The following is an 18,589-nucleotide window of genomic DNA, read 5'->3' as shown; positions in this document are numbered from 1 at the left end:
GGGAATTATGCAGTGACTGTCTCGCATATCTCGGTGGACACCCGTCAAAACGCGGACACATCTGTCGACACGGACGCAGACACGGCTGCCGACACGGACGGAGACACGGCTGCCGACACGGACGGAGACACGGCTGCCGACAAGGACGGAGACACGGCTGCCGACAAGGACGGAGACACGGCTGCCGACACGGATTGCTAATGACAGCATGAGGCATTAAAGGCTTTCGCCTTAAAAGTAACCAAGCTGCATGGTTTCTCATTCGTATAACAGAGCCCTCACGGCTTCCATAAAAATCAAAAAGTTCTTTGAAGTGAGAACAGGGATTCTTTTTACCATACAGAGATTTCAGAGCTTGAGGGCTGGCGTAATAGCTTTAATATACGACTGAGAAGGAAAACGTGCAGCCTGGTTACTTTTGACAAAGACTGTACATAGCGAGCATGTCTGCTATAGTTTTGTTCAGTCTTTCGGTGAGCCCATCTGACTGCGGGTGGCAGGCAGTAGTCTTGCGATGGCTAGTATGACTCAACTTGAATACCTCGTGCATGAGCTGCGCTGTGAAATCCGTTCCCCGATCGGTGATTACGCTGGACGGGGCGCCGTGTCGCAAAACAATGCGGTGCGTGAAGAACTGCGCGATTTCAGACGATGTGCGACGCGGCACCGCTTTGGTTTCGGCATAGCGTGTCAGGTAGTCTGGCGACAATTATCCACTTATTGCCGGCCGACGATAGAGGGCATAGACCAAGAAGATCCATGCCGACTTGGTCAAAGGGCGTCCGCGGTGGTGCAACTGGTTGCAGTAAACCCGCAGGCTTGAGGGGAGGTGACTTGCGGCGCTGGCACTCTCGGCAACCTCGGACGTAGCGGCGGATGGTGGCAGCAAGTTTTGGCCAATAATAGGCCTTGCGTACTCGAGCGAGAGTGCGTGTAAACCCCAAGTGACCAGGGGTGGGCTCGTTGTGAGAGGCAAAAAGTATGTCGGCACGGAGGTCTGCCGGCACGTCGAGGAGGTAGGCGCGGTCACCGTGGCTCGAGTTTTTCTTGAACAGGATGCCATTGCGCATGCAAAAAGAGGAAAGGTTCCGGTAAAACTCCCGGGGTATGGTAGCAGTGCGGCGCTCCAAATGGTCAATGACGGGTCGTAAGCTGATATCATCTCGCTGCCTCGCCATTACGTCGGAATCGCTGACCACTCCAAGGAAACCACTGTCGTCCTCTATGCTGTCATCAGCTAAGTCGACTGGTGCGCGGGAGAGCGTGTCGGCATCTTCGTGCTTGCGTCCAGATTTATAGGCTATGGTGTAGTCAAATTCCTGGAGGCGGAGGCTCCACCTTGCTGAGCGGCCTGATGGGTCCCGTAGATTGGCCAGCCAGCGCAGGGAATGGTGGTCTGTGATGACTTTGAAATGGCGGCCGTAGAGGTAGGGACGAAACTTCATCGTGGCTCACACAACCGCGAGATACTCCTTCTCCGAGGTAGAGTAGTTAATTTCGGCGGGAGACAGAACGCGACTCGCATATGCAATCACGTGTTCCACGCCATCTTGGTGTTGGACTAAGACAGCACCGAGGCCGATGTTTCTGGCGTCTATGTGGATCTCGGTTGCAGCCTCCTCATCAAAGTGAGCAAGGACAGGACTGGTATGCAGGCGTCGGCGTAGCTCTGTCAAAGCCTCCTGTTGTTCGGTAGTCCACACGAACGGGGTATCGTCACGCGTCAAACGGGTCAGGGGTTCGGCAATTAGGGAGGAGGCGGCGATAAAGCGACGGTACTAAGCTCACAGACCAAGTAAGCGTTTCAGCGCTTTCGTTGTGGTAGGAACCGGAAATTCGGCCACGGCGGCAGATTTGTCGGGATCCGGTTGGACACCGGCGGCGCTCACAACGTGGCCGAGAAACTTCAGTTGTTCGTAGCCGAAGTGGCATTTTTCGGGCTTGAGCGTTAAATTGGCCGACGGAAGGGCATCTAATACAGTCCGCAGGCGTTTAAGATGTTCGTCAAAGGTTTCAAAGAATACGACCACGTCATCCAGGTAAACTAAACTAGTTTGCCATTTGAGGCCAGCGAGAACAGTGTCCATCATTCGCTGAAACGTCGCCGGCGCTGAACAGAGGCCGAAGGGAAACAGCTTAAATTCATATAGACTATCGGGAGTAATGAAGGCTGTTTTTTCCCGGTCCCGTTCATCAACCTCAATCTGCCAGTACCCGCTCTTTAAATCAATTCATCAACCTCAATCTGCCAGTACCCGCTCTTTAAATCAATTAAGGAAAAGTATTTTTTCGCGGCGAAGGCGGTCGAGCGAATCGTCTATGCGGGGCTGTGGGCATACGCCCTTTTTAGTTATGGTGTTTAACTTCCTGTAATCGACGCAAAAGCGCAGCGTTCCATCCTTCTTAACTAAAACAACAGGCGACGACCAAGGACTCTGAGATGGTTGAATAATACCGTCATTGAGCATCTCCTTCACTTATGTTTGGATGGCCTCGCGTTCTTTAGGCGAAATACGGTACGGCTGTTGGCGTATGGGGCGGGAATCTTCACTCGTGATGATGCGGTGTTTCGTAATGGCTGTCTGTTGAACTTTCTAAGAAGACGCAAAGCAGGCTATGTATTAGTATAGTAAGGTACGGAGAGCGCGGCGTTGAACCAGTGACAGTCCCGAGCTGATGTCAATGTGATCGAGAGACATGGTCGGAGATTCCAAGGCTGTGCACGCAAAACATTCAGAAACATCAGCTAATTGGCCGGCGAACGCGATCGCTGTGGCGCGGAAGAGGTGCCGAAGTTCGTGTGTGAAATTGGTAACCAGCAATTGGGTCCTACCATTACGTATGTGGACGAGGCTTCGGGCCGTACAAATTCCGTGTCAGCAACATTGAAATATTGCCTTCGGCGACTGCTGTCCTGTCACGGAGCCCATCGCAGTCGACAGTGACAAAAACACTGGAGCGTGGCGGGATGAGAACACGCTATGAGGAAACGCGAAGGGCGGAGCGACATGGGCGAGTGTGAGAATTGTCATCGGCGTTGTCTGTAGAAAAAGTAACTGTGCGCTGGCGCCGATCGACGATGGCCCCATTCTCACGGAGGAAGTCAACGCCCAGGATCAGGTCACGAGAACAATCACGGAGAACCAGGCAGCTGACAACGAACGTGGAGTTGCGGATCTGGACCCGAGCTGTACACTGGCCAAGCGGAGTGACGATGTGGCCGCCGGCCGTGCGGATCTGCGTGCCAGACCATGGTGTCGTAATTTTTTTTAGAAGACCAGCGAATTTGCCGCTTAAAATGGAAAAATCGGCTCCGGTGTCCAGCAGCGCGCGAATGTTGTGACCGTCGATGAGCACAGGTATGTCTAGTGAAAACCGGTCATGTTCTGAAGCTGTGGGCGTCGACGTCGTCACGTTCCTGCCAGCCGATGTTCGCGTAGTGAGGGGACTGTAGAGCGTCGAGTTCCAGCGACCCCGACCCCGGAGGTCGCTGTCGTTAGTTTTCCCGGCGAAGGCTCGGCGACCGACCTTGCGCTGGTCGTGGGAAGGGATGGCTTGCCGATGATGGTGACGGTCGGCGAGGTGACGGCGATCTTGACTGCCGTCGCTCGGAGGGTGGCAGACGCTGCAGAGACGAGTACTCTTCAATATCGCGGGGTCGTTGACCAAATGGAGGTCTGGGCGCGTCGGCGGGGAAGCCCTGCAGGCCCAGCTCACGATATGGGCACTGGCGGAAGAAATGGCCGGGCTCTCTACAGTGGAAGCACAAACGCCTTCGGTCGGGGCCACGCCAGACGTCCGCCTTGCGCAGAGGTGGTCGATCATTCGGCAAGTACTGTGCCGGCTGCACGGAGGGTAGCGGGACGTAATGGTCAGGAACAAATGACGCAGAAGCTGGGGCAGGGAGTCGCAGGGCCTCAGCGTATGTCGGGCGGTGGTCAGGAACAAATGACCCAGATGCTGGGGCAGGGCGTCGCAGAGCCTCAGCGTATGTCGGGTGTTAGAAGTCATTCCGGTAGGGCTGAGGTTTGTCACCCAGCAACGGAGGTCTGATCACTTGCTGGACCTCCTCGCGGAAGACGCTAGCAAGCGAGCCGACCGCTGGCTGCGACGCACCGCAAATTTTCTGGAGCTCTTCACGCACAACACAGCTCACCATGTCCCGTAGGAGGTCAGGGTTGTGTCCGAATTCCGGGATGGACTCTGTCACGGAAGCAGCAAGTACTGGCCGGTCGTATACGGTGGAACGCCTCTGAAGGACCTGCTCCATTGTAACCGCCTCCGTCAAAAACTCGGCGACAGTACTGGGGGGGGGGGGGGGGGGGGTTGCGTACGAGGCCAGCGAAAAGTTGTTCTTTGACTCCACGCATTAAGTGGCGGAGCTTTTTGTCTTCCGACATAGCAGGGTCAGCTCGCCGGAACCGCCGCGTCATGTCTTCAGCATACATGCTGACAGCCTCATTGGGCATCTGTATGCGGGACTGCAGAGCCCGCTGAGCTCGTCCCTGACGATCCGCGCTGCTGTATGTCGCGAGCAGACGACGGCGGAGCTCATGCCATGATCTCAGAGCTTCTTCACGATTCTCGTACCACGTACGAGCGCCGTCTTCCAGACTGAAGAAGACATTCCGAAGCTTTGAGGCGTCGTCCCACTGATTGAAATATGCGACGCGTTCAAACTGCATGAGCCAGTCTTCCACGTCCTCAAGCTGACTGCCGTGGAAGGGCTTCGGTACTCGTGGGTTCTGAAGAGTGTAGTAATGAGTACCTTGCATGGCTGGTCGTGGGGCAGGCGCCGAAGTAGAATCCAGTGACCCGTGCTCAGGGGGTGGTAGTCCTAGGTTGCGGCGACTGACTCGGTGAACTAGTGTGTCGACCGGCGGCAGAGGCGCGAGGTCCGCAGTGCGATGAGGTGTGTGTGACATAGGCCAGGAAAGTACCCAGTGCACTCTACCGAAAATTTGTCACGGAACCAAGGAAGGAGACACCGTTCGTCAGCAGCGTTTCCAGAACCAGCTCTCATGGCGCGTGAGCCAACCCTGACCTCTTTGTCTGGATGGATGGATGAATGGATAGGAGCGCCCCCTTTTAAACGGGGTGGTGGCAATTGCCACCATGCTCAGCTTTTCTTTATTTATTTTTTTTTTTTTACTGTGTTGGCAATTCTCATTAAGATTCTCTATCACCTTTGCCTACGGTTTCCTACAATTCTAACCTTATGCCACATCTCTGCTTTTCAGCCACCAATCCTCCAATCGCTTTTTGCTAATTTCGACTGCAGATTTATTTACATGACCATTGTTATCTTTGAACCCTAGGGCCTCAGAAAGAGTGACTGTGCCTGCATCGACATCCGGATGGATACCATCACATTTGGTTATGAGGTGTTCAATTGTTTCCACAGATCTACCACACACTGCACATGTGTCATCTTCTTCGTTAAATTTCTTTTTGTAGCTGCGCGTTCTAAGACACCCTGATCTAGCTTCAAAAAGTAGGGCACTGCCTCTTGAGTTATCATAGAAAAATTCTTTCCTGATCTGCCGGGGAGATCCGTCATGGCTGCCGAGAGGTGCGGACGTGTGTCGCATTGCCTCCGCAGTTTTTGACCATTCTGAACTGTACCAATCCACAGCGCCACCAGATTTTATTTGGAGCTGAAAGAACTCACAAGCTGCCCCACCTGGACACCAGGTTCCGAACGGTAGGACCAAATTTTGGCTCCTCATCGGACTTGACTCTGCGATTCGGACGGCGTCTCGCCGAGCCTACCGGCAGGGCATCTTCGCCTACGGGAATACATGGGCCAGTAGGCCTGACAAGGCAGCGGTGGTGCGGCCTGAAATCGACCCCGCTCTGCGAACGACACATTCGATCAGACCATGGAAGGATTGCCCCAAAACTTACCGGACGCCCAGGAGATGGATGAGGACGACCTCAACACCACTGACTCCGAGAGCCCGGTGAGCAACGCTGACGCGGCGTCCGCCACGCAGGAGCCGCCCAACCCTTACAACAACGACGCCAGCTGGGAATTGGCATTGTCCAAACGCCAGAAGAAACTCCAGAGGAAAAGCAGACGGATCGCTGCGGGGAACAATTCGACCACCCAAAACAACCCCGGCGAAGACAACTCAACTCAACTCACCCCAACCGACGGAGGGCCAGCCGCCGCCGGCAGAAACGCCAACGGACAAGGAACAGGACACCAGCCAAGGCGCAGGCTGCCTCCGCTCCCTAAGAACGATTTCAAAATTATCATTCGACCGAAGAAAGGACTTGCTGTCAGACAGCTTCACACCCACCAGGTAGCCCGCGCTGTAGTTGCAGCGTGCAACCAACAATGCAAAGATGAAGATTTCATCATACGGCTCCGGCCAGGATCTAACATCATTATCGTAAGCACCCCACATGAATCAGCTGCCCAACTCGTGAGACGCATTACCAGCCTCACCTTTGCGGGACGCGCATTTGAGATGAACACCTACGTGGCCGCGCCGGACGATGTCCAACGTGGCGTGATACATGGAATTGATCCCGGGACGACACCGGAAGATCTCAAGGCCCATTTACGAGTGCGCACCCAAGGAGTCACCATACTCAGCGCCCGGATGTTAGGAAAAACCAAGACGGCCGTCATCACCTTTGACGGTCCCATTGTCCCAAAATATGTTATCTACTACGGGGGCGAGACGGCATGCTACCCGTACCGCCCCACGAGACAAGTGTGTTATGTGTGTTTCCAGCAAGGCCACCGCTCCGACGTGTGCCCCACACCTAATGTGCGCGCGTGTAGCCAGTGCGGAACGCAAAACCCGCCGACTGGACATTCCTGCACTCCAAAGTGCGTAATTTGTGGTGAGGCCCACCCTACCGGGTCGAAGGACTGCCGCGAACGACTCAAGAAAGTCAGAAGGCAGCAAACCAAGACCGCCCTCAGCAACGCTACAGGTGAAAACGCCAGCAACAGCGGCGGACGCGACAGCAGACGCCGCAGCCGCGGTGACCGCAGCAGACGGCCGCGGTGGTTCAGCTCGGAGGGAGAGACATCACGGAGCCGCTCGGGATCCCGCTCATCACGGCATCGCTCGCGGTCCCATTCGTTTCCCCCCCTGCCACCCCCTGCGGGGACGAATGCCGGGAACCAGCACCGGAAGAACGAAGACACCGGGTCCGCCCAGAAAAGCAGCAACAAGGTGAGCTGGAGAGCCGATGCTCCCGGGTTTGCTCCACATTCGGGTGGGACTGGTAACAAATTCAACACCAATACAAACAACGCAAACAACCGTGACCTTGAACATGGAGACGCAGAGAAAGCAGCACTTAAGCGCGAACTAGAACTTGCTCGCGTTAAACAGAATGAGTTGGAACGCCAAATTGCGGAACTCACAAAGATAGTTCAAGACCTAAAATCCAACTGCCACCCGCTGTCGAACGCTACACAAACGAACTCCTCGTTGCAGATGAGCGATGAGGAACGCTCAAACTTCAAAGCGGAAATACAACAGATGATGCAACAAATGGTGCAACAAATGATGCAACAGACAATGCATCAGGTACAAGGACAACTAGCAGAGCTACGGAGTGCTTTCCGCAAACAAAAACACACAGAGAACATTAAGGAAAAGGCCTACAACCGTCCTGCGTTAGCAGCTCTCGCCAATCCATCTACATCCCAGGGAACGGGCAATTGCACAAGCTCAAGAACCTAAATCATGGCTAACACGAACCACAGCAAACAAGACATCTTAGACATATGGCAATGGAACTGCAGAGGCTATCGCAAGAAACAAGGCCTCATCAAACAATTCATTCAGATGCAGCTAACACCACCTGACGTTATCGCACTTCAAGAAACGGGCGCGACACCCACTCTCACGGGATACACATGCTACGACAGCCACATGACGGGAAAGACAGCCATCTTAGTGAGCAAGGCAGTCATAGCCATCAATCACGACAGCATACCCGACACTGACATTGAGCATGTGATTGTAGAGATCGTACCGAAAAAGAAAAGGAAAGGGGGAAGTGTATTCATCGTCAACGTGTACAGCCCCCCGAAGCAAAGAAAAGCAAAATTTTTTGAACTTTTTCACGGTGTCCACAGACTAGCGAAAAACAACACGTTAATCATCTTGGGGGATTTCAACGCCATGGACAAGAGCTGGGGGTACCAAAAGGCCACCATTAAAGGCAAAACGCTTGCCGAGGTTGCAGATAACTTCAACTGCAACCTACTCACGGACCCAGCAACCCCTACCAGAATTGGAAATAGCGTCAGCATCGACACCTGCCCCGACCTCACATTCGTAAGAGGACTCGGACAAACACAATGGGAGAACCTATTGGAAAATTTAGGCAGCGACCACTACATACTCAAGACGCAAGTAACCTCAGACAGGCTGAGACGCCAGTTGGGCGCGGCAAAAATAACGGACTGGAATGCGTTCCGCGAAGCATGCGACAGCAACCTTACCGAGAATGGCATACAGTCGTTAGAGGAATGGGGAAGCATGCTAAGGGATACGCAAGACAAGTACACCAAAACCATAAACCGAACAGCGGAAACACCCGAGGTGGACGGTCGGCTGCTCAAGCTTTGGGATGCTAGGCGCAGTCTCACCAGGAGATGGAAAAAACAAAAACATAACAGGAAACTCAAGCTTAAAATCGCCGAAATTACAGCGAAAGCAGAGGAATACGCCACACAGCTGCAAAACAAAATTGGCAACAATTCAGCGATTCCCTTAGTGGGACGCTAAGCACGACACGGACTTGGCGTATCCTTAGAGCGCTCCTCGATCCGACAAAGACAAAAGCTGAAAACAATAAATCCATATACCGGTTCATTCACCAGTTCGAGGGCACTGACTCGGAACTCCTCGACAGATTGCGCGCCAAATGCTTTGGCAGCACGAACCCGCCGACCTATACAGGGGAGTACCGGGGAGACGATAACGCTAATCTGGACAGACCCATCACACGAGAAGAGGTCTACGCGGCCATGCGAAACACCACCAGAAATACGGCCGCGGGAGCGGATAAAATAAACAACGCACTCATCCGCAACCTCAGCGATGCGCTGGTCGCTGAACTGACAGACTTCCTCAACAAACATTGGGAAGCTGAAACTGTCCCCGAGGAGTGGAAACATGCTGAAGTGGTGATGATACCCAAGCCAGGCAAGAAACTGCAGATAGAAAACCTCAGGCCGATCTCGCTTACGTCATGCCTGGGAAAACTATACGAGCGAGTGGTAACGCAGAGACTTCAAAACTACATGGAAGACAACGAACTGATCCCTCACAGCATGTTCGGCTTTAGAGCAAAATTATCAGCTCAAGACGTACTCCTCCAATTATATGAAGGTGTACTTCGGAACGTTCCTCGGGACGGAGAAAACGTGATAATGGCCCTAGACATCAAAGGGGCTTTTGACAATGTGAGCCACGAAGCAATCCTTACGGGCCTGGACAACCTGAACTGCGGGCGCAGGATTCACAGCTTCGTCAAAGCATTTCTATCCAACAGAACTGCAACCATCGGTATAGGAGAACTTCGGTCCGAGAAGTTTCGAACGCCTAACAAGGGAACACCTCAAGGGTCGGTCATTTCACCCACGCTATTCAACGTGGCCATGATCGGACTGGCGAAGCAACTAAAAGAAATTGACGATATCCACCATGCCATTTATGCCGACGACATCACAATATGGACTAACACTGGCTCACTCGGCGAGAAAGAGGATAGGCTACAAGAAGCGGCCACCTGCGTTGAAAACTATGTCAAAGCAAGAGGGCTAGCATGCTCGACCGAAAAATCTGAGCTCTTACGGGTTTGGAGAGGAAAACGGAACCGAACAGTCCCTACCAGTAAAGAACTTCGACTACAAGTTTACCTCGAAGGAGAACCAATACCAGAGAAGACACTCATACGGGTACTAGGGATGTGGATACAGTCAAATCAACGCTGTACTCACACCCTTGCGCTATTAAAGGCATCTACACTTCAAGTGGCCCGCATGATTACGCGCATCTCACACAGACGTCATGGCATGCGCGAAGAAGACACACTCAAGCTGGTCAGGAGCCTAGTGGTCAGCCGGGCGACATACAGTCTCCCCTACTACAATCATATCAAAAGTGAAATACAACAGGCGGACGCGATTTTACGCAAAGCGTATAAAACCGCGCTTCGGCTACCCCATAACACCTCAACTGAAAAGCTCTTAGCCTTGGGACTGCACAACACGTTCGAGGAATTACGGGAAGCGCAGCATGTTGCCCAAATGCGCAGACTACAGCAGACCTCCACAGGCAGAGTTCTTTTAAAGAAACTGGGCTACACCGAACAAATTCGAGAAATATTGAGAACTAAAACGATCCCCGATGAGTACCGCAGCACGCTCAGGGTGGCACCAATACCAAGAAACATGGACCCGAACCTCCACAAAGACCGAAGAGAGGCAAGGGCCGACCGCTTACAGAAAACACACGCATCCCAGGATACAACAGTGTATGTCGACGCTGCCACATATGCCATGACTAGGGGACAAGGCACCAACAACGCAGTGGCAACTGTAGTCAACTCGGAATTACACGAGATTACCAGCGCCTCCCTGCAAGACTGCACGATAGCTGAGGCTGAAGAAGCGGCCGTCGCTCTAGCGGCAGCGGAGGGCTATCGGACTGGGCGGTCACTGACAATTCTTACTGATTCACAAGCAGCCTGCCGCAACTATCTTTGCGGCAGAGTAGGTCACAGAGCGCTCCGCATACTCCGCTCTGTAGACTGCAAGACGCAACAAACACATGCAAAACCACACAAGCCGATCAAACATAAGATCATCTGGGTACCGGGGCACACGGGGGTGGCAGGAAACCAAGAGGCAGACAGGATAGCTCGAGGATATACTAACTACCGAGCATCCAACGTCAACGACCTTGAGGAATCCCTGCCAGTACCTCAGGAATACTCGGCCATACTCAACAACTACAAAGGCAGCAGGATGCGGTACCCACCACCGCACAAATCTTTAAACAAAGAAGAGGCTGTCACATGGAGACAACTGCAAACGGGGTCATATCCAAATCTAAACACACTAAGTAAAATTCACCCCACACTTTACGCACACAATTGTCCGTGGTGCCATGAAAAACCTACACTGTATCACATCACATGGGCATGTCAAAAAGTCGACATCGTCCCAGTTATACAAAACCCAAGTGTGGAGCAATGGGAGGGTCTGCTCTCCAGCGACTGCCGCGATGACCAGATCGGTTTGATACGGCGAGCTCAGCTGACGGCAGCATCCAGCGGAGCCCTGGAATAGGGGCAACCGACCGTTGCGGATGGACTCATCTGACCACATAAAAAAAAAGCACTTGTGCTAGAGCCAAATAAAGTTATCCTATCCTATCCTATCCTATTCCTGATCTGCCTTTTCCAGAATCGATATAGTTCTACACTATGTTTCTTTTCCATTGAATTCATCCAATTTTTAACTTCCGCGTTTTTAACCTGTCGTTTAATGCTCTTTCTCCGTCCTCATGACCGGCATACTTACTGGTTAGTTTTCTAGTTCTTTTCCGCCACTGTGAGTCAACGTTCTTTCTGTATAAATATTTAAATACCTTAGCTGCCCATCTGTTATCGTCCAATTTCCTCAGGCGTTCTTCATATAGTATTTTGCTCTTAGCTTCCCGTCTTTTGGTGCTACCTGGGGCCACCTGGTGGCAATATCAACCCAGCATTACCACGGATCAGACAAAACCAAATACGCAGTCTTCTTCAAAGGTACAGCGACTGCTTCTCATCAGCATCGGATGTGCGACGAACCGGTCTTGCCAAGCACCGCATTGCCAAAGACGAACACGCCCGACCACTGCGGCAGAGCCCCTGCCGCGTATCGCCGCTAGAACCCCAAGCTATCCGCAAGCAAGTTGATGAAATGCTTCGTGACGACGTCATCCAGCCATAAAGGAGCCCCTGGGCAGCACCAGTCGTCCTAGTGAAAAAGAAAAACGGCACCCGTCGCTTTTGCGCCAATCCCCCCCCCCCCCCCCGCATCGACGACACATTGGATCGGCTATGCAACGCTAAATCCTTCTAATCGATGGACCTGAACAGTGGCTACTGGCAAATTGAAGTCGACGAAAGAGATCGCGAGAAGGCTAGACGGACTCTTCGAGTTCAATGTGATGCCATTCGGACTCCGATCTGTCCCAGCGACGTTCCAGCGAGTAAAGGATACGGTGTTCGCAGGCTTGAAGTGGCAAATTTGTCTAGTGTACTTAGATGACGTTGCTGTCTTCTCCTCAAGCTTTGAAGACCACCTCAGAAGGCTTCAGATAGTGCTGGAAACAATCAAGTCTTCAGGCCTAACACTGAAACCTGAGAAGTGCCACTTCGCCTACGAGGAGCTGCTGTTCCTTGGTCACGTCGTAAGTAAGGATGGAGTTCGACCAGACCCTCAGAAGACGGCTGCGATCGCAGAGTTTCCACAGCCTAATACAAGAAAGCTATACGCAGATTCCTTGGATTGTGCGCTTATTACCGGCAATTCGTCAAGAACTCTTCGCGCATCGCTGAACCTTTGACCCAACTTACAAAGGCTGACGTGCCTTTTAAATGGGAAACGCCGCAAGTGGAAGCTTTCAAAGAGCTGAAGCTCCGCTTACAATCCCCTCCTGCGCTCGGGCACTTTGATAAAAACGCCTAAACCGAAATTCCTACCGATGCGGTCCTCGTTCAGAAAAATGGTAGACAGGAGAAAGTTATCGCGTACAGTAGCGATTCACTGTCGAAAGCCGTGGCCAACTATTCGACCGCCGAGAAAGAATGTCTCGCCAATATTTCGGCCACGTCCAAATTTCGCCCCTACCTGTAGGGACGGCCATTCAAGGTTGTCAGCGATCACCATGCTCTGTGCTGGCTAGCCAATTTGAAAGATCGCTCCGGCCGCCTTGCTCGTTGGAGCCTGCGCCTTCAAGAATTTGACATAACTGTAGTCTACAAATCTGGCCGCAAGCATTCCGACGCGGACTGCTTGTCGCGAGCCCCCGTCGACGCCGCACCGGAAGAGAAATACGGCGACGCTTTCTTAGGACCGGTAAGCGCTAGCAGTTTCGCGCAGCAGCAGCGCTCGGATCCTGAGTTGCAAAGCCTAGTTGATTATCTGAAAGGCAAGACCGCATCGCCTCCCCGAGGGTTCAAGCGCCAACTATTGTCCTTCGTCTTTCACAATAATGACCTCCTGAAGAACTGCGCGCCCGACAGTGCATCTTCTTGTCGTGCCCAAAAATCTCAGGCAAAAAATTAAGCAGGCATGTCATGCTGAGCCGACGGCAAGGCACCTCGGGATTGCTCGCACGTTGCACCGCATCCAGGCGAAGTACTATTGGCCGCGGCTAGCTGCCGACGTTTCCCATTACGTGAAAACGTGCCGTGAGTGTCAGCGACGCAAAACGCCTCCGATTATACCAGCCGGACTCCTGAACCCCATACCACCTCCAACTAAGCCCTTTCAGCAAATAGGAGTGGACCTCCTCGACCCCTTTCCGACTTCATCATCAAGTTGAAAATTGAAGTTGAAATTGCTGCTGACTAGAACTTGGAGGCACGACCAATGCTGCCTGTATTTTTCTGTGTCTGTTTGTTCTCGCTTCATGGCAACATTATGCTACCTAAAAAGGGGCCGCCGCGGTGGCTTAGTGGCTATGGTGCTCGGCTGCTGGCCCGAAAGACGCGGGGTCGATCGCGGCCGCGGCGGCTGAATTTCTTTGGAGGAGAAATTCGAGGCCCGTGTACTGTGCGATGTCAGTGCACGTTAAAGAACCCCAGGTGGTCGAAATTTCCGGAGCCCTCCACTACGGCGTCTCTCATAGCCTTAGTCGCTTTGGGACGTTAAACCCCATAAAAACCAAAAAAAAAAACCAAATCTTTGTGAGGGGGTAATGCCACATATCATTGCAGTGTCCGTTCGTTCGCGCTCAATGCCGCATGAAAGGGGTGTTATCATTTTTGTTCGCGACGCGAGAAGCGACCGGTCTAATTTCGATTGATCGCAGCCATGAGGAGCTGCTTCTACGTGTTTCCAGGTTACTGTAGATGACCTTGGCCTGTTATCTCGAAGCTTCCTTGCCGGCTTTAAATTGAGCGATGCCGCAAGCGGCGGGCATTCGTAGTTCGACGACTGGGGAGCACATCTGTTGCTTACGCCGCTGCCGTGCTGTTTAGTTCTTTTGCGGGCACAAGTCAGCCTAAATAGAGAGCTTCGTTTCTAATCCTTGTTAGTGTCTTCTAGACCGTTGGACTGCCGTCCCTACAACGTGACAATATGATCTGTTAAAAAGAAGAGCAACGGTCATGAATTTAATTTTGAACTAACCGCATGTAGTTGCATTTTAGTTAGCACATTTGCAAAATGTCAAGAAATACTTTGGAAGTATGTTTTTGCTTGTAAGCTGTTTTTAATAAGTTAAAACAAGAACACGTTTACTTCCTCGCGTGCCTTCTGTACGTCTGGATAATGCTATTCAGAAAGTATTAAGCATGAAATGCTTTTAGCTCCCGTTGTCGGCAGTGTGGTGACGTCACGCCGAGACCGAGAGCCAACATCCGGGCACTGAATTCCACTCATTCGGGCACTGAAACGAGAACATCCGGGCACCGTACCAGATTTAACGAGATTTAACGAGACCCTTTAAGCCCTCCTACAGGACCGGCATACAAGCGCCGGTAGCTTCGCGCCGAACGGGTGGTGGCTTTCCTGCCTTCCTTTACGCTGCGGTTCGGGTGTCCACCGAGATGAATTACTGCACCATTTCCTTTCCTCAAAAAGCGTTGCGTTCAAAGGGCAAGGCATCGCGTCGAACGGGTGGTGGCGTTCCTCCCTTCCTGTACGGTGCGGTTCGGGTGTCCACCGAGATGACAGAAAATTACTGCGTAATTTCCTTTCCTCAAAAGGCGTCGCGTTCGAAGGGCAAGGCATTGCGCCGAACGGGTGGTGGCGTTCCGCGGGCTGCCTGGCAGCGCTACAACACGCTGTCGCGTTCCACTCCTAAAGGCGAAGCTTAAGCGTCATTAATTAGCAGTTCATTAGTATTTAGTCATTAATCAGTAATTAGTCACTAATTAGTGCTTTTTCATTACTTCGTCATCAATTATGTGTGACGTAATTCATTGGTGACGTCACCAGTGCCACAGAAGCAGTCAAAGTGGTGCGGAAAACGCTTTCGTCTCTACGCACTTAGACAGTTTCGAACGCGCTGCATATACGTTGTCAGGCCTGCGTCTCGTCGTGTCCCCGTACGCTTCTGCATCGTCCTGCATTTCATGCTTACTCTACTCTCGGTTACGGGGGAGGCAGAGATTTTTTTCATAAGAATTTGTCTTGTAATCGGTTATAAAGCGCTTAGCCTAAGCTTTCCAAGCGTTTGGATAAACGATGGCTTCTTTAATTAAACGAAAGGTGCGCGAAATTTTATAGTTGCGCTTTGTGTTTCTGCTTCTCCAAAATGAGCCGGAAAGCTCTTTTGTCCCAGAAATAAGAAGAATCCGTGCATATGTCGGCAAGTTAGTTGCACTTGCGCTTTCGGTACGAGCAAGCGTTGCCGAAATGATGGGAAATTCGCCACACACACACATACACACACACACACACACACACACACACACACACACACACACACACACACACACACACACACACACACACACACACACACACACACACACACACACACACACACACACACACACACACACACAACACACAACACACACACACACACACACACACACACACACACACACACACACACACACACACACACACACACACACACACACACACACACACACACACACACACACACACACACACACACACACACACACACACACACACACACACACACACACACACACACACACACACACACACACACACACACACACACACACACACACACACACACACACACACACACACACACACACACACACACACACACACACACACACACACACACACACACACACACACACACACACACACACACACACACACACACACACACACACACACACACACACACACACACACACACACACACACACACACACACACACACACACACACACACACACACACACACACACACACACACACACACACACACACACACACACACACACACACACACACACACACACACACACACACACACACACACACACACACACACACACACACACACACACACACACACACACACACACACACACACACACACACACACACACACACACACACACACACACACACACACACACACACACACACACACACACACACACACACACACACACACAACACAACACAACACATTTTTGAAGCAAGAACGAAAGCCTATCGGGAGATCGGGAGACGAATGACATGGTTAAAAAGCTGTCAAAGATAATGACAAATGCAGTCAAAGCGTACCACTGGTTGAAAAAAAATAGTTATCGTTTTTCACGTGCTTTTCCACCTCAGAAAACTGGACGCAGAGATTCGCCATTATTTACGACGAAAAAAATGTCTAAAAATGTCTCGCTATTCAACCGTCTACGATACCCGCTCTCATTTTCCTTGGTCACTGCCTCTTTGTCGGACCAAATACGGTATCCAATCTTTATCTTTTATTTTGTCAAAATACCTAAACATTTTAGAAAATAACAACATATCGCTAAAAGACATCACGGTAAAGAGCCTAAAAACCATTTTGTATCTTTTTGAAGACGTTTAACTCCAACTTGTTCTGAACTGTGACTAAAGATGTAACACGTGTGAATTCTGCTTATGCTGTTCACCTGGTTGATGTGATGCTTTTGGTTTTTGAGTATTTATGACGCTTTTTGTTGTGATTGTGATACTAATGTTGAAGTGCCACTGTAAATATTCCATTCATGTTGATACTTTATTTATTGTTTTCGAGTGCCTCACCTGTAGCTGTCTTGTAAACTAACAACTGCGGCAATACGTTGCCTCAGCAGTGTGGGCGCAGGGTGCCTCTCAAGCTGCATTCAAGCAGCTTTTTTCCCTGCGTCCTCTCTCTCTCAGTGATACTTGTACCACTAAGAGCGACAAATAAACTTCAACTTCAACTTCAAATGTCTGACGAGAAGCACATGTAGTAAAATTGCAGTTTGGGCGAGTTGGTTAAGCATCTTGTTGGTTAAGCAGTTGGTTAAGCATCAGCGCCGTGTGTGTCTTCTCTCTGTTCTCGTCCTGTGTCCATACGAGAAGCACATGCGTGGATGACTTCCTCAAAACCAAGGCGCACATGCATAAACACAACATGCCCATCTATGTGCCAAGGGACGTGTTGCCAATCAGAGGAACCCTGTTACTGTAAGAGCAAATATTAGTTTCATGAACTCACACACAGGGGAATGTCATAAAACAAAGCTCGTGCTTCCAGCCACAAGGCACATCAAAAGTGTGCAACGGTGATGGTGGGCTACACACCTTGATCATGACCGGAAATAAAAGTTTAGAAAGAGCCAGTGGCTGCGTAGGCGTATTCATAGGAAAGCTAAATGATGTTAGCATTCAGGACCTTCGGCATAGTCAGCTTACTGACTTTTAAGGCACGATGGGAGAGAGCTACGATAACCACATGCGATAACCACATGCAGCGAATGTAGAACATGTTGAATCTAATTTCGGCAATGCTTGGGTGGTCAGCACCACTGTTTCGGGATGGAATCAGTTCTGTAGTGATTTACCGTCTTGTGCGGGGCCACTGCTTGTGGGGATAGTGACATCAACGGTTCCCCTATATTTGGTATTACAGTTTGCAGAGACAGAGTCATGCACCTGAAAAAAAAAAGCTATTTATTTGGAGAAGTTCGCGCTTTGTCTAAGACATTTAAATTGGAACGATTACTTCAGTGCAGGATACATTTCGTCGACAGTCTGGAATGCAGCACCATCATAACCCTAAAACGCTATATACGGAAGAAATATGAGCGTTATTGGGCTAATTCACACTGCCACTGTCCTGTATAAAGAAAGTCCATAGATAAATTGAACACGACCCTGCTCGTACCTCAGCCTACATTACCGGACAGTTAAAAGAGCTATTTCACATAAAGGTACTGATAATTACAGTTGAAAAAGCCGTCCGTCTTACAAAGCACAAATGATAATTTCAATGCAGAATGAGCAGTCGTATAAAATTGATCAGAAGACAAAAACTGGCAGTGGCATAGCTCAGCTTGGCCAGGATATACGTAGCGAAAGCAGTCTCGTCTACTGACATTTCGATATTCTTCTTGAAAATGTAGCAGCACGAAAAAACGAGGACAAAATAGACACAGGTACGACAGGACATATGCTGCACTTCCAACTGAATTTTATTGCGGAAACCAAAGCTTAAGTACAGCGCTACTATCGTCCCCGTGGAAATCAATCGCAATGGTCCAAAAACGGCAGTTCATTATCAAGAAGAGACAAGGAAGCGGTGCTAACACACTGACCACCTGCTTTTCTAATGTGATATGCCTCAATAATCTCTCTTTCCATCCGATCCTTTCC

The 18,589-nt window shown here is 51.0% G+C and overlaps 1 pseudogene; it reads right to left on the bottom strand.

Annotated features, from left to right (window-relative positions):
* Nucleotides 1–2,621: 2,621 nt before the first annotated feature.
* On the bottom strand, nt 2,622–3,825 carry LOC149326306 (uncharacterized; annotated as a pseudogene).
* Nucleotides 3,826–18,589: the final 14,764 nt, after the last annotated feature.

The sequence above is a fragment of the Amblyomma mixtum genome, chromosome 10, assembly GCF_055824585.1.
Source record: "Amblyomma mixtum isolate Tamu chromosome 10, ASM5582458v1, whole genome shotgun sequence".
Lineage (NCBI taxonomy): Eukaryota > Metazoa > Arthropoda > Arachnida > Ixodida > Ixodidae > Amblyomma > Amblyomma mixtum.
This window is presented reverse-complemented; position numbering and strand designations above follow the sequence as displayed.